Source organism: Mchenga conophoros, linkage group LG5 (assembly GCF_057382185.1).
Source record: "Mchenga conophoros isolate Kocher_MC1m ecotype Shallow Benthic linkage group LG5, M_conophoros_male_GT1.1, whole genome shotgun sequence".
Taxonomy (NCBI): domain Eukaryota; kingdom Metazoa; phylum Chordata; class Actinopteri; order Cichliformes; family Cichlidae; genus Mchenga; species Mchenga conophoros.
This window is the reverse complement of record NC_140530.1, coordinates 29,719,467-29,743,274: the sequence shown is the minus strand read 5'-3', so window position 1 is coordinate 29,743,274 and position 23,808 is coordinate 29,719,467. Positions and strand designations below refer to the sequence as shown.

General features: G+C 39.6%; 1 protein-coding gene across 3 annotated transcripts in view; it reads right to left on the bottom strand.

Moving 5' to 3' along the window:
• The window catches only part of LOC146574808 (plasma membrane calcium-transporting ATPase 1-like), a 135,520-nt gene that overhangs the window by 104,106 nt on the left and 7,606 nt on the right, over positions 1-23,808 (bottom strand). For all 3 annotated transcript variants that reach the window (XM_085274762.1, XM_085274761.1, XM_085274763.1), the window contains exon 2: positions 1,842-1,901. The gene's annotated coding sequence lies outside the window, so the exon portion shown is untranslated. The remainder of the gene's footprint in view (positions 1-1,841; positions 1,902-23,808) is intronic.

Below are 23,808 nucleotides of genomic sequence, written 5' to 3'. Positions count from 1 at the left end.
TGAATAAATGAATATGTCAGTGAAAGCCTGTCTGACTCACTGGGCTGCTTCACATGTATACATGAAGTACTAGCCTCTAATGTGCAAGTCATTCACAAACAGCTGTGTGAAGCACCTAATCTCGATGGTTTCAAACTACAGAGATCAGTTCTGTGTCAGTCTCAACACATACACACTCTTTTAAAACATATCGAGAGGCCAAAAGCCTACAAACCCACCGCAATTAGAACACTCCGCGACGACAGCAGCTTCCTGTTCTGGATAAACAGCTACAGCTACAAGTCACTGTATATCTGTTGCTTATCAAGAGGGAAATGTTAGCACCGCAATCACTTTCTTTCCTTCCTACTTTGTTTCACAAACTTCCATCAGTCTCATTTTCAGGCCATCACTCGCATAGCTGACTGCATATTAACACAGAAACACAGCAAAACCCCATAAGAGCCTGCACTCAGCTCTTAGTCATCATCACCACTGAATGCGGCTAATAGCCAGCTGAGTAGACCTCTTAAGGCAGCCGAGCCAACACACATGATGATGTCTCTTCTTCACTAAAATTCATTGACACCAGTGTTACAGCTTCTCAATGCTGCCAGTTATTCTCCGTTTCTATTTGGGCTGGGAGATCTTCTCTGTAGTCCAACAGACATTTATTAACTCCAGTGTCATTGCTAATAAGTGAGATAATCACTGGATGAGTTTAACACTGCGCGGTTAAGATTTTAACACCTGCCAGGTCATTGGTGATTGGTCTTGGGTTAAGGTTAGTTTTTATTTTCCCCACATGGAAAATGGTCAAATTCTCAGAAACAGAAAGATGTTGCCTTTCAAGTGAAGTGTCATGTTTTCATTTTGACATCACAGTTTTCCTTTTAAAAATGTTTTCCATTTGGGTATTCCAAAAGTCAAAAGTACATCATGACTAACCTTTACCCTTAACACACACACGCACACACAAACACACAATACAACACTGCGGAGAGTGTAAGAGTGTTTACAAGATCTTTTGAGTGTTTACTTCCTACTTCAAGTATGTTGACAAAGACTACATACCATAATCATTGGATACCACAGCTAATGTTTTTATGCTTCTCACTTTTGAATCTTCAACTTAAGGCATTGAATTTTCTAAATGGCCACAATTTTTCAGTTTAGGGAAACATACTCTTTTTTTTTTTTTTTTTTATGTGCACGTTTTTGAACAATGGGGAATTTAAATGCCCAACTTGGCCTCAGTTTAGACAAAAAACAAACAAACAAACATGTAAACAAGAATTTAAAAAACACCAGACACGATGGAGCTATTGTGGAAAAATATAAGCACCAGTGTCTGAAAATAATGTAAAAATATTACTCCTAAGCTCAGGATTTCTATGCAGCCAACGATGATGAGACTCTAATATCATTCAAAAAGTGCAAATCTAATTGATGCTTAAAAAATGACTTGTTATCATCAATTTTCAAATGGCTAACAAAACACTTCTTTGTAACAACCATTACAAAAGAGTATGCATGCCCATCCTGACACGTGTGTCGAATTCTCAACCATTTCCCTGAAATATCAACTTATGTGCTCCACCCAGATTCAGTTAAACAGCTAAAAAGATACCAGGCCATCATATTTGTTTGGCTCTTTTTGACTCCCTCACAGTCTCCTTTCAACCATCTCAGGCTCAAATTAAACTTTTTGTTGCTAATGCACAACCAAGTCCTGCAGTGGTACTTCTGAGTAAAAAAAAAAAAAACAAACTCATAAAATATGTATGTGGGGTAATCAGGTTGTTAGTTTTTAACTGTTGCAAATCTGCAACGCCTGCCTCGAGAGGGTTAATGTGTCCCACCTGTTTGTCCTTCGCTGGTTTCCTCCACAGCGGATTCTTTTCACCAGCAAACACAAAGCCCTGTGAAAAAGAATGAAAAGAGGCCACTAAGTTTTAAACACAAGTTAAAGTTTTTCCTTACTCTATGATGAGAAATGAGTATATTCGCTCCAGATACACATACATTCATTTCAAAGTGTGAAGAGTTGCGAGCATTAACTTGCACATAACCATGTCGGTTACATGCCAGCATGCTAACATGAAACTAGCGTGGCTGATTAGATTTATTATCAATCTAATTATAATGATGACATTCAATTAATACGCTGACAAGAAGATGAGTTGGAAAAAAAATCCCCTTGAATCCCCTCTAACGATCATCTGACCTTTAGATCATCCTCCATCGACACAACCCTAGTTTATCAGTCTTCCAGTGTCCACTGTCTCTTTTAAAATAGGGGCCAGTTTCAATTTCTCATAACATGCACGACTGAAGAGCCAGCAGACCAGACAACAGTTGAGACTCACACCAGTCTTATCAAAGCATCTTGTGCAGGGGTTTTTGCATCACAATAATGCAAATGCAGCTTCCTTTATAAGAAAAAGAGGATATTAAAATTAATGGTAACACTTTCTTGCAGGGAAACTGAGCAGCACTGCAGATTTTTACAACTTGGGTCAGTAACCTTTTACATCATAGGAACTTTTTCATATCTCCAGGATGTCACAGTACTGTTCCTATTGGCAATGCAAACCCAAATAGAAAAAAACCCCACACATCCCGAGGATGTAGTTATTCCCCAGTGACTATGGAGTTCAAAAGCACCTTGCAAGCGACAAATTTCAATTAGAAGACACAGAAAAGAGTTGCATTTAAGCATAAATATTGATTTAAATACCACATCAGAGTACCGACAACAACACAGTCTCCTCTCTATTCAATTGTGTAACTTCCATTTGTGTAATCAATATCTTCCACTTATCCAAAGTTGATTTGTGGTGGCAGCATGCTGGGGAGGATGTTCCAGTCATCCTTCTCCCCTACAACTTCTTCCAGTTCCTTATGAGATCCTGAGGTATTCCCAGGCCAAACCACCTTGACTGGCTCCTTGCAACACGGAGGAGCAGCAGCCCTATTCCAACGTCTCTCTCTAAGGCCAGCCCAGCTACCTTCTAGGAGAAGCTCATTTCAATCGCTTGTAATCAGTCTTATTCTTTAGTTCATTTCCAAGATCTCATGACCATACTGTAGGTCACAGTTGCAACACAGACAGTCTGTTAAATCAAAAGTTTATAAAACTTTACCTATTTTATCTAATGGGGGAATGATCTTAATAATGCAGATGAGTTAAGAGTGTGTAAAAACATGTCTCTCCAAAGCAAAGTGTCTCAAATTGAAGAGCATAACAAGTATAATTTCCACAGGCAGCATGTATAAATCCCAAACGCAGAAAACGTATACACAACACTGATGCATTAAGGCCTTTAGTTTCAGACTGCGCTTTCCAGTGTGGTTGTGGGCATATAGAGCTGCTGTGGGCTGGGAAATAAAAAAATCAATCACTCAGTCAATAAAAACAATACATTTTTCTTTCCGTTTATTCCTCGTGGAACTTACTGTTAAACTATTTTTGTCCAGCAAAATGTCTGATGTTAACTTTGAGGCTGGAGTCAATGTGGACTAAACGGGCACTTCAGTCGAACCCTGCTGACATCAGGCGTCTGATGGGAATATAAAGCCCATAGATGTGAAACCAACCCTTTGTTTTAAGAGATTTCAGCCCCCTCACAGAGATGTTTGCCTCCACTTAGATTGTTTTTTTTTAGTGGTATTCATGGAACAGTTTTGTTAGCAGCCAGCTTGTTTACTTCTGGACTGGACCTAACAGTGATGTTATCAGCTGTGGGGAAAATTTGGAAACAACAAGTCAGAGGAAAACTTGTTGTTTGGCAACTCAGTACTCGAGTTCATGTTTAAAAACAGCTTAACAGCTTCATCCCCAAATCAAAATGACCTACTTTCTTCTCTGTAATTCACACCAAAGCAAAAAAAGTTCCCTCCTGTCTAATGGTTCTCTGCAGGTTGCTCAGGTTGTTTTTGTTGTGCCTTATCCCACTGTCAGACATACTCCAATTTGGCGACGGTAGTATGCTAGAGAGCCTCCCGGAACTGGAGCTGGAGGGGCCACTTTCGCCACAACCTGGAGTAGGTGGAGAGCTGGGACCACTACACTGAGCTCAGAGCAAAACAAGGACTTTAGTCGCCAGCTACAGCACAAGATGACAGAGCTGGAGTCCATCCACGGGGTGAGAAACATGTTCGAGAGGCAGCTGAGGGGCACAGTTTAGTGTCTTAAACCATTTATGGTATTCTGTCACGAGTCTCTCTTCACGAGTAAATGGAGGCGTTGTTCTTCACAGCATTACATTTGGTGGGTGTAGTCTGATAGAAAGAAATGAGTTCCTATATGAACTGTGAACATGTTTTTTTTCCCCTTTCTGCAAATAAAGCGCCATCTGATCCCAGTATATTATAGAGAAAGGCAGACATCTCTACAGCCGATATCTCCAAAAACTGGGCAACAGTTTTGCAATATTTCAACACAATAAAAGCAAAAAGCAAATTCTGGGGTCCAAGCATTTAATTAGGGCTGTGCAATATGACCAGAATCTCATATCCCGATATAAAACATCTATCGTCCCGATAACGATATAAATCACAAAAAAATTTATATTTTCTGTAAATTCTGTGAATCTCGGGTAGGTGAAGTGTTTCCAGCTGGGCGTCGTGTAGCTGGAGTCGAGTGTTTTAACCGATGCATGAAACTACACATTTTTAGACATAGGTTGTAACAGCCGCCGTTTTCTTTGTGAGTATTTATTACACGGCGTGCTGCGGGGAAAAGCCTGTTCTAACGTTTGAGTCTAAGGTTTATTTTTTAGCACCTGACGGCTCTTTTTTGCTTCTCATCCGTCAATACTCTGCATACTTTTTCACGTGATTCCGTTTATTTTGAAAAGTCTCCACAAGATCTTGAGCTTTATTGTGAAAGGTTTATGTGGAAAATAAACAAGAGGACATGTGATGGTTTTACCGTCGTTGTTGCTAACGACAGCGCATAAAAACAGGCGCTTGTCCGTCCGTAGTGTGGTTATATTAAATATAAGAGAAAGAGAGAACTTTAAGAAATTAATATACTGTAGCCACTACAGTGACCATCAAAACCATGAAAAAAAAAATATTGCCGTAAAGTTTATTTTGCGACACCACGAAACAAACGATAGCGTAAAATGAAACGATAGACGTTTTTATATCGTCATCCGATATATATCGTTATATCGAACAGCCCTACATTTAATCATACTTTTCCCCCCCCCCTATTCTATAACAAACCCATCAGCCTCTTTCAGCCCTCATCAGTGAAGCAGCACATTACTCAGCCTCAGATGACTGTTGGTGGAGCATCTTGTGACTGAGAGCAGAGCGGAAAAAAAAAAATCCTCACAGTCTGCTGTTTGTTGGGCTGAAAACCAGCTGGACAATGTGACACCAAACATTCCTGGGTTTTGTGAAAAATAACTGTTCAGGCTGACAGAGTGGAGAGTGTCTGAACACAGAAAACACAAGCTGCCATTCATACCAGTGGATGGGAGGAGTGTATCTAACAGTCCAATCGGTGAGCAGCTGAATGTGTGACAGGGTCAAATTCACAAGAGGAATGTGACCAAGGAAACATGTTTCTGTCTCGAGTGTTCAGGACAAGTATCCACGGCAGTGTTGGCAACATTTTTTCCTCAGAGGGCCAGACTGAGTTAGATAGAGTAAGCAGAAGGAAACAAAGTGCTTAAAATCCATTAGAAAATTCCTGAAAAAATTATGAATGTGCCAGTGTCCCTATTTCTGTGTAAAATAGGTTTGCAGAGATTGCAGCAAATATTGTAAGGAAAATGTAGACAGCTGGAAACTAGAAACAGATTTTAATTGTTTATGTTAATATCCTGATAAAAGTTATTTTCGAGTTTCCCAAAAGCTAAAAGATCCATGGATCTGAATTTTAGGCAGAAGAAGGAGAATAATAATAAGAAGAAGAAGATAATGACAAAAATCTGACAAATAATAAATAGTCAGCCTTAATGCTATTGCACTGACGCACTCAATTAACTTTGACAGTCTTGATAGATTGCTTTAAACTGTAAAAGCCAAAGAATGTTGACTTTTCTCTGTCAGGCTGTTATGAAATCTGCTTAAATGCCTAATGCATGTATTAATATGCATGTTTGCATCAATGAATGAATAAAGAATGAATACATGATCATAGTCGTGGATATGACTCAGGGTGCATACCTGAACCAAACGGCCATCATAGTACAGACCTGCATCACTGAATCAAGAAAATCAGCTAACACCATTTCCCATGCACATACATTACTGATTAGGGCCACTCAGACATATTTGTTCCTTCATCCGAGACAACAAGGACTCTATTGAATGATGTCCTCACGCTTGTATTGAAAGTACACTGACTGCTCCCATTTCGCATTCCCCCCCAAAGTTCCATTTAGTACTGCAAACTGTGCATTGGACCTCAGCACTATCCTGACACTCTTGTGCCTGGATTGCTTAATCTAAACAGGATTCAAGTTCATCTAATCACAAGTACTGGTCTTACAGTTATGGGTGTGGTTTGGTACTGAGTGAACCTGTTACCCTGTGTAGAGCTTAGGCCTCTAAATTAACTTTCATTATTAAAAAACTAATTTAGCAATAATCTTTGGACAAACAAGTAAAAAAAACATGAAACAATTCAATAAAAACAAAAAACAAACAAATACTAAGTGTGGCAAAAACTACACACAAATTGTGTTCCCCTTGTCATTTTGACTTTATGACTACTTTATGACTTTATATGGTGGCTCCTATCAAATGAATGTGGACTGAGTGTACAGAAATTTATGAATTTGCAGAAAGGGGGGAAAAAAAGTTGGAGAACCAGTTCAAAGACACTCAAAACCAAAATACCTATTAAGTAAGTTAATGACACACACGCACTGATATCAGTGCAGGTAAAAAATAAAAAAAATTTAAAAAAAAAATCACCAGAGATCATCATTTAAATCATGAATGAAAAATGCATTATTCTGCTGCCGTTTTTGAATCTGCTTTCACTAAAACTTGCCTGCTTCACAAAGGCGTTGCCATCTGTACAACACTCAGTGTCAGAATTATCACAGGCCTCCAAGTGTGTTTAATTCACTAGTCTCAGGATAGTGTTCTTTTGCCTGGCAACTAACCAGTTATTCAGCTAATCATATGCGCACCACCTTCAGTGGAACTCCCATCAGTATGTGTACTTCAAATAACTCCGTATCAGCTGCCAGCTACTTCAAGTTCATCTGTTATTGCCACGTAAACATTTCCAAAGCCAAACGCACTTGAATGCAAAGATAATTAAATTTATTTCACTACCAACACACACACAGACCAGGAAACTTGTATGTGATTAGTATCATGTTCAAGGACACTTCAGCCTCTAGACGTGAGGAGCTACAGATGAAACCACCAACTCTGCAGTTAATTTACAACCAGTTCTACGGACTCATCCACTTTTTTCCCCCCATAGTGTTGAAAAGGCTAAATTTCTCCATTTTGAAGATTCTGTGTGTGAAAGCAGAATCCAAGAATATGACACAGAGTCACATGAAAGCATGCACAGAATGTTCTGTGTGGACAATGTTCTGTGCCTCTCCTGTTTTTGTTTTTTTTTTCCTGGTGAACTTTGAAATGAAAAGCCACTTCGGTTTTATTGAGCACATGATCTTACACAGCTGAGCCCAAAGGCCTCGCTCAGTGGACTCAGAGTCAAACTGTGGAAAACACAAAAACGCACCGGCAGGTCACTGGACCAGACCTCCAGAGCAGTTTCTGGTCCTCAGAGTCAGAAAGTCACCGAGTTGTTAACAACAGCCGGAGATGAAGAAACAGAAATGGAACAGCTGAGAATAAATTCAGCCTTTGAATTTATTTACTTATTTATTCTGCTTTCCCAAACAGCAGAGGAGCGAGCGGGTCCCTGTTCCTCTCTGATGTGTTTTATGTTTTAACAGATTTCATCTTGTCCCAGTTTGGAGCATCTTGGCTGTGATGGCAGTGTGTGCGTTCAGATCGGAGCCCTGCGTGTCTGTGCGTGCACGCTGTGATGAATGCCTGCGTGCTGATTGTGAGAGCTACGCCCAGCTCTCCAAAACAAACATTGCATTCCACCGATCCTCTGCACCAGTCACAGACCGGGAACAGGAATGAGGCCTGAGTGGGATTCCCACCTGGTAGGCAGAGGAGATGTGTACGTAGCAGAGTTCCCTGCTGGCAGAGCTCCCGGTCAGCTCAACAACACATTGACAGGAGGATAGAAAACAAACCACAGCGGGGACTCTTTGCAGCGTCTGCAGTCTGAACATGAACTGACTACTGGCAGGGATTCCCCCACAGAACAGTGCAGTCCACCCACATCCTAAAACAGCTCATGTAAAAACAGACCATGGCCACACCGCCTAAACTATAGTGACCCCCATCTCATCCCACACATCGGATATGCTGTGCTGAGGTTATACATTCACTAAATTTAAGGTATAAAAGAAGGCTCTGTTTATTTAAGGCAGGGTTGGACACCTCTTGTATAAAACACTAATCTTTTTGCCACACTTGGCTGGATTAGCTGGGATGCACTGCAGGGACATAGTCTTTGGGTAATTGGGCTGCAAACGTTGTTCAAATATCCTTGAAAGGTCTTTTACCCATGGATCACTGCAAACAATTGCAAAGTAGTGATAAGAAGTGGAAAATGATATCAAAATCAAAGTTCAAAAAATAAACATAAAACATTTCCAGCACAGTTTAGCTTTATCCTTGCCACATTAGCGGGCCATTTCCGGTAGAAATGTGAACATAATGAGTAACAAATATTAAAAAATATTGCAGCAGCACATAAATATGAGCTGGACTCCAAATGGTCACTTGAAGGTTAAAAACATAAACAGTGCGCACAATATTGATCTAAATTTACCATATATGATGTGAAATGCGTTCATTTGATGTCAATCAATTTAAATGTTGCCACAAACATACCTTAATGCAGCGGTCCCCAACCTTTTTTGCGCCACGGACCGGTTTATGCCCGACAATATTTTCACAAACCGGCCTTTAAGGTGTCGCGGATAAATACAGCAAAATAAAACTAGTACCGGTACCGAAAAAAAGAAGATTTATTCATAACACACGTGAAAAGACCCAGGAAAACAGAGTTAATGATAAAAACGATAACAAAATAACGCTAAAAACCGATAAAAACCCTGAAAACCATACATTTCACACCCGAGCCTCAACTCTCGCGGCCCGGTACCAAACGATTCACAGACCGGTACCGGTCCGTGGCCCGGGGCTGCCTTAATGCATCCCTAACAATGCCTTCATTAAAACAAATAATAAAATGGAGGTTGCTGGCCCATTAAACAATGGTACTGACACCAGCAGTGTTCAAAGTACCCTTTAACTGTAAAACTCGCTCTGCAATAAGATGACTCATATGTTAAAATTCTGTAAAATTATCCAGTGGTTAATGAGGTGTTTTTTTCCAAGGGGAACAAACCACATAATTAACAAAATATGGCAACATATATCATGCTAATGGCCAAAAACCTTATTGTTCTTCTCTGTGAGTCTTTAAAATGATGCAGCCGATGCTCCAACTGCATTCATGTGAGAACAAATCTGATAAGGAACTATGTAGGTTACACTGATATTTCCACCAAATCTTTTACAGTACTCAGCCTCCAGTGGAGCTTCAAAGGATTAGATGACAGAGAAAGACAGAAGTCTGGTGGTGGGGGGAAAAAGAAAGAAATATACTCCACCTCTGCTCATTTTATGGAGAAAAATAAAATGGTTCAAGCACCAACACCAACACTGTTTTGAATTTTAAAAAAAGTTTCTGAGGTCAAAAAGCAACATGTCAAATAAAGGGAGGAAACAGACACACAGAAACAGCACCTGTTGGGAGTGTAAGTAGAGGGAAGTGAAATTTTGACTGTTGCCAACACAACATGAGGAAACCACCGAGCCTTCACTTCCTGTTGGCTCTCCATGTGCCCTCCATCTGCTCACTTCCTCCTCTGACTGGTGCCTTTTTTTCGGACCGTCTCTGAGAACAGAATCTTCCTATACATCTGAAATTTTAAGAAGCTCCTCTGAAGTCATGAAGTACCAGATTGAAAAAAAATAAAATAAATGACAATAATAATTAAGAGAGAAGGAGATGGAGGAAGAGTCTGATGCCTACCTCAAACTATGTTGTATGACTGACTTCCACACACTTTGTCACAAATGCATGATGATGTTTTACTACAGAAAAGTTGCGTATAAAAATATTTTTCAGTGTTAAACATTATGTGTGTGTTTGGGTGTCACCTTCACCTCAAACCTGGTTGTCACGCACACTTTGTTTCAGCCACCTGAGTGGAAAAATCCTGTGGGTTTTCTACAGACTTATACAGAGGTTCAGCATTTTCCAAGTCAAGCAGAATGCGGACTGTTGTGTGAGACATTGTTATATCCCTTGCATCTCTTTAGCCTTTTATTGAAACAGAGATTTTCTCCCTCTCTCTCTACGTGCTGCAGCTGAACAGCATTCTGGTCAGTAGTGGAAGTGCACATCTAGCCCCCGACAAAGCGCTTCTTGCCATTTGGGCTCTCTGTTGTATGGTTGCTAGGATTAGTCGTGTTTAGTTTCACTAGAAATCTGTCCTTTGAAACAGACTTGTGGCAAACCTGTAAAACCTCAGTATGCTTTCTTTTGTGTTTGAATAAATCTGGCTGCAAGCTTGGTGGGAGTTTTCTGACAGTATTTAAACACTTTCTCTCCTCTTTTGTGGCTAGCCAGGGAGCCTAGGTTTTATAGTTTTGCTTTGTTTTGTTTTTTTGTTTTTTTTTTTTAAACCTACAGCTCGGTGTTTCTCTTCTTTCTAGAAAAAGTGGATAGGTGTGGGTGGGGGTCTGTTTGTTGGTTTGGCCTTGAAGACCCAGAAGGCTATTTTCTTGCTTTCCTTTTCCTAACCAATGCAATATAACCTACAGAACTGTACTTCAAACAAATGAGCATCAGGAAAGCGTTTACTGGGGTTAAAGGTCAGGGGAGCCAACAGCTTATTCCCCATAGATTTCTATAAAACAGTAAGTCTTTTAGAAACCAGAGGAGTCGCCCAATGCTGTCAATTTTAAAAAAAAAATAAAAATCAGATTTCACTGGCTTTACTTTTCCCAAAGTAAAGCCACATCCCCCTTTTATACCATCTATGGTATGCACAAAAGCACTATTGTTCTGCATATTTTTAAGGCAATGACTCTGCGTCACCATCCTTAACAGAAGCCTGTTCAAATTCCTCCTATTTCCAGCCATTTCTGCCCATCCTGATGATTTCCCTTTGGGAATAAGAGCAAATACAAATTTCAGGAAAAACACAACTAAACAGATTAAAATATTTACCTCTGAGTCATTTCACTTGGAGTTCTTTTTAGCTGGTTCAAACCTCTCTGGTCTTGGACAGACACTTTCTCCTGTGGCTTCGGTCTTTTTATTCCCTCGTCTTTATCAGTTGGTAACATGTAGCAGAGGGCTGCCAAGTAGGCTGCCCCTCTTGAATATATGCACACCCAAACACAAGAGTGGGCTGCACACTCTTCACAGACACCAACCTGAATTACACAGCCGCTCAGCCAAGGAGCTGAGTCAGATTACCGCAGTCTGTTTAATATACAACATCTAAAGGTGAGCGTTATGGAGCTTTCGGGAAGGGAGTGGCTCTTGTACCTGCCTCTATTGGAACCGGTGTAAACAGGACTGTAGCCACTCCAGCTGGAGAGTCGGCCTTTCTTATCACTCTGCCAGAGTCGATGATGGTTTAACCTTTTTTAAATAGTGAGCACACAGGAAGAGGATGCACGAGCAGCTTTTACAGCTGTCTGAGTTCTCTGAATTAGGAGCAATAGGACTGAAGAAGGTCATTTACAGCAAATAAGCTCCATTTTAATCTCTATTTTAGATCTATAAAATCTCTGTGATATCCAGAAAACGTATATGAAAGTGTATTTATATTTGCAACTAGGGTTAGGTGACTATTGTGCTTGTCTTTTTGTTAGCAAAGTTACATTAGTCAAAAGTCATGAAAGGCACAGATTCATTATAGTCATTCATGTTTAGATTCATTAATATAGTGCTGCCTTCTGTTGTTTGTTTGTTTTTTAGGGTTATTCGGTTTTCCTTTATTTTTTACCATTGTGAGACAGGTTCAAAACTATATATCACCTCAGGATATTGGAAGAATTGTCTTGATTTTCAAGAAAAATATCCAAAACTAGTCTTGATCCAAATATCCTTCTGGATCTTGATTCCTTCTGTTAAGGGAATTTTCATTCTTAACGGAGGTCTCAGATTGCTCTTATCATCAATTAATTTGCTGATTATTTTTGCAACAAGTGTCTCGTCTACAAAAGATTACAAAACTGAGAACTGGCAACCAGAATTCTCTAGAGCACAAAGCAGCGCCAGCAAAATTTCATTTTCTGTCTGAACAACAGTCCAAAATCTGAAATATTCAAGTTGCTCTAAGGTAGACATGGAAAAGCAGCAAATTCTCACATTTTAAAACAGAAACATTTTTGCCGTTTCTGATTGAAAATTTAAAAAAAAGAAGAAAAAAAAGAGCATAATTCAAATAGTTGGTGTATAATTTTCTACTAAATGAACTAACTGTTGTGAATATAACTTATCCTCATAGCAACAGCATAGTTATCCAGCATCACCTGACATCAACTGTAACAACCCACAGAGCAAAAAAAATAAAACACACTCACACTTATCCATCTATGCTAATACAGTCACACAGACTCACACAGCCTGGCTCACTGCAGCTCATCACATTCACAACAAGCTTCAACACCTCTCTGCAACAATGGCTTCATCAGGATTCACACACACACACACACACACACACACACACACGCCTGAGTGTGTCTTAGCGGCAGCTTCACCTTTGTGAGGTGAGAAATGTTAAACTGAGAGCACCAAGACAGATAAATGTGCATTAGATTTGCTAAGATTTCTTTTTAAAATTGTATATATCCTGTGAGACACACAAACATTTAGTACACACGTGTACAGTACGTCAATGTCAAACAGCTACATGTGGGCCAGCATTATCGTAGCTACATACAGTGGGGCAAAAAAGTATTTAGTCAGCCACCGATTGTGCAAGTTCCCCCACTTAAAATGATGACAGAGGTCAGTAATTTGCACCAGAGGTACACTTCAACTGTGAGAGACAGAATGTGAAAAAAAAAATCCATGAATCCACATGGTAGGATTTGTAAAGAATTTATTCGTAAATCAGGGTGGAAAATAAGTATTTGGTCAATAACAAAAATACAACTCAATACTTTGTAACATAACCTTTGTTGGCAATAACAGAGGTCAAACGTTTACTATAGGTCTTTACCAGGTTTGCACACACAGTAGCTGGTATTTTGGCCCATTCCTCCATGCAGATCTTCTCGAGAGCAGTGATGTTTTGGGGCTGTCGCCGAGCAACACGCACTTTCAACTCCCGCCACAGATTTTCTATGGGGTTGAGGTCTGGAGACTGGCTAGGCCACTCCAGGACTTTCAAATGCTTCTTACGGAGCCACTCCTTTGTTGCCCGGGCGGTGTGTTTTGGATCATTGTCATGTTGGAAGACCCAGCCTCGTTTCATCTTCAAAGTTCTCACTGATGGAAGGAGGTTTTGGCTCAAAATCTCACGATACATGGCCCCATTCATTCTGTCCTTAACACGGATCAGTCGTCCTGTCCCCTTGGCAGAAAAACAGCCCCATAGCATGATGTTTCCACCCCCATGCTTCACAGTAGGTATGGTGTTCTTGGGATGCAACTCAGTATTCTTCTTCCTCCAAACACGATGAGTTGAGTTTATACCAAAAAGTTCTACTTTGGTTTCATCTGACCACATGACATTCTCCCAATCCTCTGCTGTATCATCCATGTGCTCTCTGGCAAACTTCAGACGGGCCTGGACATGCACTGGCTTCAGCAGCGGAACACGTCTGGCACTGCGGGATTTGATTCCCTGCCGTTGTAGTGTGTTACTGATGGTGACCTTTGTTACTTTGGTCCCAGCTCTCTGCAGGTCATTCACCAGGTCCCCCCGTGTGGTTCTGGGATCTTTGCTCACCGTTCTCATGATCATTTTGACCCCACGGGATGAGATCTTGCGTGGAGCCCCAGATCGAGGGAGATTATCAGTGGTCTTGTATGTCTTCCATTTTCTGATGATTGCTCCCACAGTTGATTTTTTCACACCAAGCTGCTTGCCTATTGTAGATTCACTCTTCCCAGTCTGGTGCAGGTCTACAATACTTTTCCTGGTGTCCTTCGAAAGCTCTTTGGTCTTGGCCATGGTGGAGTTTGGAGTCTGACTGTTTGAGGCTGTGGACAGGTGTCTTTTATACAGATGATGAGTTCAAACAGGTGCCATTCATATAGGTAACGAGTGGGGAACAGAAAAGCTTCTTACAGAAGACGTTACAGGTCTGTGAGAGCCAGAGATTTTCCTTGTTTGAGGTGACCAAATACTTATTTTCCACCCTAATTTACGAATAAATTCTTTACAAATCCTACCATGTGGATTCATGGATTTTTTTTTCACATTCTGTCTCTCACAGTTGAAGTGTACCTCTGGTGCAAATTACTGACCTCTGTCATCATTTTAAGTGGGTGAACGTGCACAATCGGTGGCTGACTAAATACTTTTTTGCCCCACTGTATGCCAAACGGCAGCCTGATCTGAACCACTGAGTCATTGTCCACATATCTGATTTTTTTTTTCAGTGCTTCCAACAGGTCTCTTTTTGTGCTAATCGATAAGCGTTTCCATGGATGGAAAAACAAATAGCCAATCACAGCCTTTGTGGGTGGAAGGACAACATTTTCATGTCCCAGAGCCAGAAAAAATACGAGTAAGTGCTGCTTTCTGAATTTCAGCTTACAAAACATGATAAAAAGCAAACTCAAACCATGAGCACTGTCAGAATAATGAATAAATAACGAACAATGAAAAGGAATTGGAATTCAAATGGATCACCGGTGCGGCAAACAGCAGAGAAAGGTAAAAGCTGGTGGCAGACAATTAAAATTATTTATTACCCAGATTGAATCTAATCATTGTCGCCACATAATGTAGATTGGAAATAATTAGACTGACTGCCTACAAATATTTTTGCCATAAACCCACAGTACAATCCCCAGTCTTTCAGGAGTAAGGGACAGACTGAATGAGTCAGCAAAAGAAATCCTTATTTATACTGCAACTTCTTCTTCGATGTTGCTTCTAAACCACGTCTCATTCTGCTGTATGTTGGTGTGATTACAGCTGTTTTGTGTGCACTAGGACTTGGAAACCAGGACAAAGCTCGATGTTGGTGGGAATCTTTGCTGCTTATAATACAGAAAATGCAGTGCCTTTTGTAACTTTTAATTAGGCTGATAATCAACAGTTTACCTCCAAAGACACAAAGTCCTTTATTTTTATCTTGAATTTAATTTGTCACCTCAGATTGTGCACAGATGGAGCTGTTATTTAATTCTAAAAAAAAAAATCTACTGCATGGAGCATGTCAAGAAAAAAAAATTGAGATGCAGCTAAATTTCTAGTTTTGCTTCTTTCTTACTTTTTTCTTAAAAAAGAAAAAAAAACTCAACTTGTTAATTAGTCACTATGATCATCCCCAACTCAAATTGAAAACGTTCCCTCACTCACGTCTGCAGCAAAGCAAATTATTAATGGTTAACAGATTATTGACAGTCTAAGTGTTAGTTTAACTTTGAGTTTTTGTGCATTATGCACAGTGAGGGATGATGTAGGAAAAATAAAATCCAGGTCACTGGAGGAGCGATCATGGCCTCGATTAGTAGTCTTCTACTCACATACTGTCCATGAAAACCTCTAACTATCCAGGCTGCCGGAAGTTCATCACATAAAAGAGTTTAGTGAAATATATCCTGCATTTGTTAGCAGCTAACAGCTCTGACTCCAGACTTTAAATGAACCTTTTATCACCAATCATTATGTTTTTATTACTAAAGCATTAGAAAATAAAAGCATGCACAGCAGGTAGCGGCATCTTAATTTTAGCTGCTGTGACCCTCGCTGAGGTTGTTGATTAACATGACAAACATCAAAAGCAGCAGCTTCAACAAGCAGCAGATAATTAATGTTGATTCCATAACAGCTAAAATTACAGTTTTGGTTGTTGTCCAGTGAAAACGGTCTCTACAGCCAAACAGAAACATGACTCTGACACTGAGCGCTGTTTCGTATCAGATAAATATCAGGAGAACCACCCAGTTTAACTTCTAAGGGTATAATATAAATTTCTTATCAGCTTCACAGTGTGAATCAGGACCTCCATTATTTGAATCTGATTCATATTTAATCAACACTTCATATCATCTCCTGCTCATCTAATTTTCTGGTTCAGGCTACAGGCTGCCGATGTTTATTATGGCACTAATATAAACTGTAACGCACAAACAAAGGTGATTACCGATCCGAATTCAATATTTGACTCATAACTTTAGTTACTTTAAAGTGATGAAAGCTGAGCATAATTACAGTGGATGAGCAGATTTGATAAAATAGCAATGCTCATCACATCTCAGGAACTCTGCCAACTACTGAGACTGACTCTTTGGTTGAGCTCATTTCAAGAGTGTTGACAAAAATGCTGTTTCTGAATTTTCCTCCTGCTGCTCAAACCTTCCTGTCTATCATAAATGCACAAACACCCACATCTCCACCCACTAAACACCTGCCAAGCAGCACACACACTCACACATCCACACGCAGGCGTTATGTAAGTGTGTGTCAGGAGGACACTCTCAGACGGTCCAGTTACAATCATCAATCCTGCTGACGCCTCCATGTCATCTGTGTGGATATTTCTATAAAGCAGGTGGACAGTGAACCCACTGCAGTGAGGTGGAGGCAGACTCCCATCCAATACTAGACTCACACATGGCCAAAATATGGTCTGTGGACCAGATGCCGGCCCCCTGACATCCTGAAGGGAGAATTTAACACGTCCCCAAAATAAAAAAAAAATGTAAAAAGTTTTAGCTTGGGGCAGGGAGCATGCAAAAGCAGGTACACCCAAGCCTTCAAAACACATTAATAAATACAATACTTTGTGATAATAAATAACAGGTATCAGCTGTCTTTTTGCAACGTTTCATCTGGCAGGCAAACTCTAATGCCTTGAACTCCAGTTTGCAGCTGTAATTCCTGCCCTCGGTGACCTCTGTATAGCCAACCAGTTCTCTGCATGCTGCAGGTTCAGGTAAGAATGACCCTTGTTAGTTGGTCACAATCGATATCCAAGAAAAAACAAGGACTGCAGTCCAAGATATTGGGAGCTAGAGTCTGTTGAACCATGGGATGAGAGTCTTGGTACCACCACAGCTGTGACCTGATAACTCTACGGGTAAACACAAGATGGGAGCTAGCTAGCTAGTGAATGAACATTCAATATAACAGAAGGGATTGTCCAATAGTAAACTGATCATGGATGTTAAAAAAAAAAAAATTAAATGAAAAATATATTTGGCTGACTAGTAATATAGCATGTGGAAGACATTGTATCTCCCCGCCCCCAAAAAAAGAGTTATTAAATAGTAAACATACGCTAAGCTCAGTGATGCCTGTGGTGGTACTGCAACGTATTGAAAATCTGAGTTACCTACAAAATTTAAAACAGAGGCTAAAAAATTAATTTTAATTAAATCATAATTATGAATAAAATTATCCTTAAACACATTAAGCATCGATATGAATTGTAGACACTGAAAAAGGTTTCTTACTGAAAATTCTTGATTTTTTTTTACCAGGTGTAAAATCCCCACGTTTTTGTTATGTCTGCAAAAACGTGGGGATTTTAACATATTTCAGGACTGTATGTGTTCATGTGTCTGTTTAGTCATTTAATGTGTGGCGCTTCATTTATTATATCCAATTCAGTCTGGCCCTCAGAAGAAAAATGCTGCATGCTTTTGCTCTCTCTGGACAACTGTGAGTCCATTATTGCGTCTTCTGTCATGTTCGCTGATCAGAGGAACAAAGGTCGACTGTGCTGAATCCTCCTTCATGCTTTGAAGAGTGTTTGTAGTCACTTTAATCCGTCATCTCTACCACTGGACTAGTTTCACCAGTCTAACGCTAAGAAGCCTTAAGCTTCAGTACTGTTGCTATGGTTACCTGCACTTGAACATACAAGAACAGGTCTGATATTTCCATGTCTTGCACATGCTGCTGGTGCAAGTGAGTTGGATTGAAACAAAGACCAAATTATCACCAATGTGAGGCTCATGATAGATTCTGCATAACGTACATTTTATTTAGCCTACTTTTTGGGGGGTTTTCGCCATTAAATTACTTGCAGTGGATCTCAACTTTGTATTTCAGTGCCTCCAGAATTCAAACAGTTTTTTCTTAAAGAAACCAAATGTTTTCTAATCCATTTGATATTATTTTTAGAAAGTAAAAAAAAAATAATAATAAATAATAATGCTCACGCAACCTGCAGACCTTGAAATGAGCTTGTCCAGTATATCTTGGAGCAGATCAGAAAACATTTAAATGATTAAAAGAAAAAAAACAAAAACGCATGTAGCTCACTGGTTAGTGCACTTTTCAAAGTGCATTCCCCAATGTTAGTTTTGGGCACCACTATTTTGTTTTTGGAGCCAAAAGTGACCAAATTTGGAAAAAAAGGTTTGAGTGCAAAAATTATCAGCTAAAAATAGAAGACGTGGTTTACAAGCTGTATCCATAAACCATATGGATACAATGTGCAGACACATACTTGTTAATTAGTGCTAAATAGCAGACTGATAAAATATTGCAATAAACATAGAGCACTAACTTCTTGGATCATCAGAGGTTTTCATTAAAATTACTCAAAAGCCACCTACACCATAAATATTAGGGTGAGGCAAACAATTAATTTTGATAGTCGACTAGTCACCGATTATTTTTGCAATTAGTTGACTAATCAGATCATGCATCCACTGGATGTAAAACGTAGTTTATTGCATCAGCATGCGTCTGCGCTTATATAACTATCATTAGCTTACAGCTTGAAGTGTTTAAGGTATGTGCTAACGAAAAATAAACCAAAAATGATAGTTTAAACTTTTAATGAATTTTGCAGATTGTCTCAGTGGAGTTTAATAAACTCAGCCGTCTGCTCCTTGCTATCTAAAATATAACAGGACACTGGAGTAAATTCTCTACTATCTCACACTTCTGTTTAATCAGTTTTCTGTTTGACGTTTATTCAGCTGTGTGAAAACGAACTTTGATCTCAGCCAAACAGATTTACTTAGGAACAAATAAAAGACTGAAAAAGCCAAACAATAACATTTTTAAGTTATCTAAGTGACTTATATATATATATCATGTTTAACCTGAGTAGCGAAAGACCGCAGGGGGTTTGAAAACGACTTACCGGGAGTCCACTGTTCTCACCGGCTCTAGTGAGCCTTGAACCCCGGCTAGCTATCCTAACATATGTCTCCGAATACGTCGCAGCACTTTTACAAATATGTGACCGAACCGAACAGATATTTGAACTTTACACAGCTACATTATTTCCTGAAAACATGTTAAAAGTTTATTTTGTGACCTAGAAAGAGTAATAAAAGTAATATTAAAACTAAGTAGCTACCGCCATTGTTGGAAACAGGAATTGGCTGAGCTGTGCAATGAATTCTGGGATAGGTTTGGTCATACGCCCGACCCATCCTTCAAATCAGGGGAAAAGTAGGATGCGTTTGTCGGCTGCATTTGCAGAAGTCTTCGAATTTGGACAGGCTTCAAATGCTGCCTCCGAAGGATGCGGTTCCTGAATTTGGACACAGCTACGATACCGGAGTTGCTTCTTCTTCTTCGGGGTTTAACGGCAGCTGGCATCCTTGTGCAGTCAGTGCTGCCATCTTCTTTTTCAGTCCGTTATTACACTCTGAAATCCTACTACTTATTCCTGTCTTTCAGGATCTCACAAGGCTTTAAATGAGGCGTCGACTATTAAATTTGTGATCGACGATTTTGATAGTCGACGTAATCGTGACTAGTCGACTAATCGTGGCAACCCTAATAAACTTGGTGTTGAAATTCAGTTTAATGAATTCATCAACATGTTCTTTTCAAAGCTGGGAAACACAGGAGTCTATGGGGATTGAATCACTTTTGGAACCAGCCTCAAGAGTTCATGAGATGAAATGCACTTTTTGGTACATTTGAGTGTATCTTGTTATTTGATTCAATTTCAAATAAAAATGTGAGCTAATGCAAATATTACACTAACCCCAACCATGAGCATGCAAGTCAACTACAAAGACTCCCTTTGTGAGACACACTAGAAACAAAAAAAGAACATTTGAGCCCTTTTCAAGGGCTTCAGCTCTCATGTTATTCATAATTTCAGTTTGTTAACCTCCAATTCGTGGCGTATTTTGTATCTGCAGCTCATGGGTACTGCTGCCTGAGTGAGGATTTCCTGCTTAAATATTTTACAATTGAATAAAATGGATAGCATGCAGTCATAGTTCAGCAGTTCTTTATTACAGTGGGATGACCTCTTTTTTTTGCCAGCAGGGATATGAAAAAATGATAAAGGCCAATGGCTCTATTATAACCACAATCACTGAGGCTCTGCAGAGCAGAGAGCATGCATATCTTAAATATAGGCCTGAGCTTCTCAAAGCTGCACTGCATTCATTAATTTTTGATATGAACTTACATAAGAGACAAAGTGAGCGCTGCAGGGTCTGTCTTACAGGCAGGGACTCCGCCTGCAGAGGGGTTTCCACATTTCACTAAATCTTAAAACCACGTCCATACAAGTGTAATGGATGGTGTTTTTGGATGCAACAGGCATGGATGATACCGACTGCTACATGAGCATGAATCTCCACAGGTTGTGAGGTGGATGGTGTCATGACAGTGACAGTATAAACATGTCCACCTTTGAAGATGTTGCTATACTTTTTTTTTTTTTTTTTTTAACAATAGACTGATGCCTTTATATGTCTCCTTGTAACAGCAAAACAGCAATATGTAAATTATTGCATTTTCTTAATTTATGTGCAGTAAAGTACTTTAATGTGATAGAATGATTTCCTGTATCAAAAATGAGAAAAATGACAATGATAATATCCCAGAGTTGATGTCTTTAGATTGATAGTTGTTTTGGAATCAACCAATTGTCATTATATAAAACACACACACACACACGATAATGGATTTTACCCATAAAAGAGCCTTTCTTTTGAAGAACAGATCATCACAAACTTCGTACCAGTGTCAATGGTAAAAAGCTGAAATTACATTTTACAATAAAAAGTCTAAACACTATAAAATGTCAGACAAGAAAATAAAAGCTCCAAGATAAAAACAACCTGAAAGCAATAAAAGAGTTAGTTTGTTCAAATAATTTCCAAACCGAGTCAAAAGATGAGATGAGATATATATTTGTATTATTTTAATACTTGAAAGGAAGCTGAAAGGAAGCGGAGCTCCGCTAAGAAAATGTAATAAAAAAGGCAATACATTTTTAAAAAGTATTTTCAGCACAAACAGCAACTTTAACATACAGAAGAATGAACACCCAGCGGTTCAAAGTTCGGCAGTAAGGGAGGAAGCGGTTTTGCCTCGGGGTGACTCAGATCACATCGATCTGTAAATCAAGTCCCAGATGGTTTAGACTCCATCTGGGGTCTGAAGGTCTGACTCAGTGAGATCACAACAACACACTTGTTTGCAGTCTCATTGTCAGTGTAGCAGGTCAGCCTGAGATGTCAACACTTGCAACGAAAAAGGCATATGGATAAAAACCAGCACGAATGTCTCGATGTACATCTGCGTCACGCCTCTTGTTTTAATGCCCACAGCAGCCAAGGAACAGCTTGCATTTAAGTGAAGTAAGAGCCACAATTGTTTTTCACTTTTACTGCAAAAATGGCTGCTAAGCCAGTGTCTACAGACTGAAAACAGAATCAGATGAGACTGCAACAAACAGACGCTTCCTATGCAGTGCTGCAATTTAATAAGTAAAAACAGTACATGTAGAATCTTAGGGCGAGGGCTTTTTATCGAGTCACCATTTTGAAAGCAGAGCTGAATACACACAGTGAGACAGCATGTACCACACAACAACATGTATGGCAGTTTTACTTGGTACTTCAACAACTACACAGACGCAGAATGAAGCACCAGCTCCTCTTTTCCGTCCACTTGGTGGAGAAGCGCCGATTTACAGCAATCTACCAAATGGAACAAAAATAAAAACACATGCTAGAGCCGCTCTTCCATACAGAACGGACATTGGTTAAAATTAATATAAATATATATCCGGCCACTATACGAGTCACACCTCTTTACATTTACTGTCTGATATTCAATATCCAACCTAAAACAAACATTAATTGAATGATGAAACCTTCAGCCTGCCCCTGAACTATTAATGTTAATAACAATTTAATTTTTCACAACAAAGATACCAGCTATGTGCTGCATGTGGTGCTGTTAAATAGTCTTCTTAAGAACTGTTATGGAAGGAGCAATTACACTCTGCTGCAGACACGGATGAGTAGGCAGTGCTGTTATACTTCTTAGAAGTCTGACTAGTTGCTACATTGTAATGTGAAGTCTCCGCTTCTGAGTTGCCATCTGACTGGACATTTATGCTTCAGTGGGGAATCTAGCTAAGTTGTAACCGCAAACTGTGGCGTCGACACAGCTCACAACTCACAGCCTGTATATATCCAGCTACTCTTACACTGCAGTTTTTCATTTTAAGAATACCCTTCATCAATTTAAATATAAGGAGTAATAATTAAAAAAAAAAAAAATCTAAATTCATGGAGGGAGATTGCTGAAACTATCAAAATGGATACAAGGGAATATACCAGCATTGCAGCATTTTATTTGTTTCTATCAGCTGGTACCCCACATAAAACATAGGGACACAACCACACGGTAATTAACACAATGCACCTCGCACGAGAAATGTTGACAGCAACGGCGGCCACTTAAATCGGTTACATTTTAGGCTCTACAAGTAAATCACTGCAGAAGTTTAAATCAGGCCTGATTATGAAATTCATATCCCTCTGACTCAACCAGAGCCAAGCAGACTCACAGACATGGAATCTATAACATGCTTTTAACTGACTGACACGACCGGAAAGCATCTGCGTGGCCATAAAAAAAGCTGGTTAAATTCTTTGAATACCTATACTGCTTTTTTTATTACCACTTTTAGCAAAGAATATGCCTGCGAACAATCCGTAAACAGCGTTGTCAATGTTATGTTGATGGTGTTGTTCAATAAATATTAGTGTGTTTTTGTATAAGCTAGGATGTGTTTTGAACCTTCACCTTCAGCCATGTTAAACCCACCTGTAAATCCTGTTTATTCTGAAGCTAAATCTTATGAATCTTTTGTGCATTGTGGTTCCCATTTCCCAAGTCCTTAAATTCTCTCTCGCATTGATGGAAAACGGCATCAAGGTCAAGGAAAAGTGATTAGACAAAGACACGGGGTTACTTTTTGGACTTTTTGACCACAGCCTTGGTTAATTCTTCTTAGGCTAAAGGAGCTAGAGCCTCATGCAGGCCGTTCAAATGACAGACGCACTGAGTCAGCATACGTCGTCTCTTGTGGTCATCAGGACGACGGCAGCAGCTTGAGACAGATACAGAACACTCGACTGTCTGCAGGTAGGCGTGACCGTGTGTCTTCAGTGGGGACGAGGTCGAGGTTGGTGAGATAATAATGATCAGCATGAGAGCTGGAATTTACAACGTACTTTATTTTTAGACATTTTTA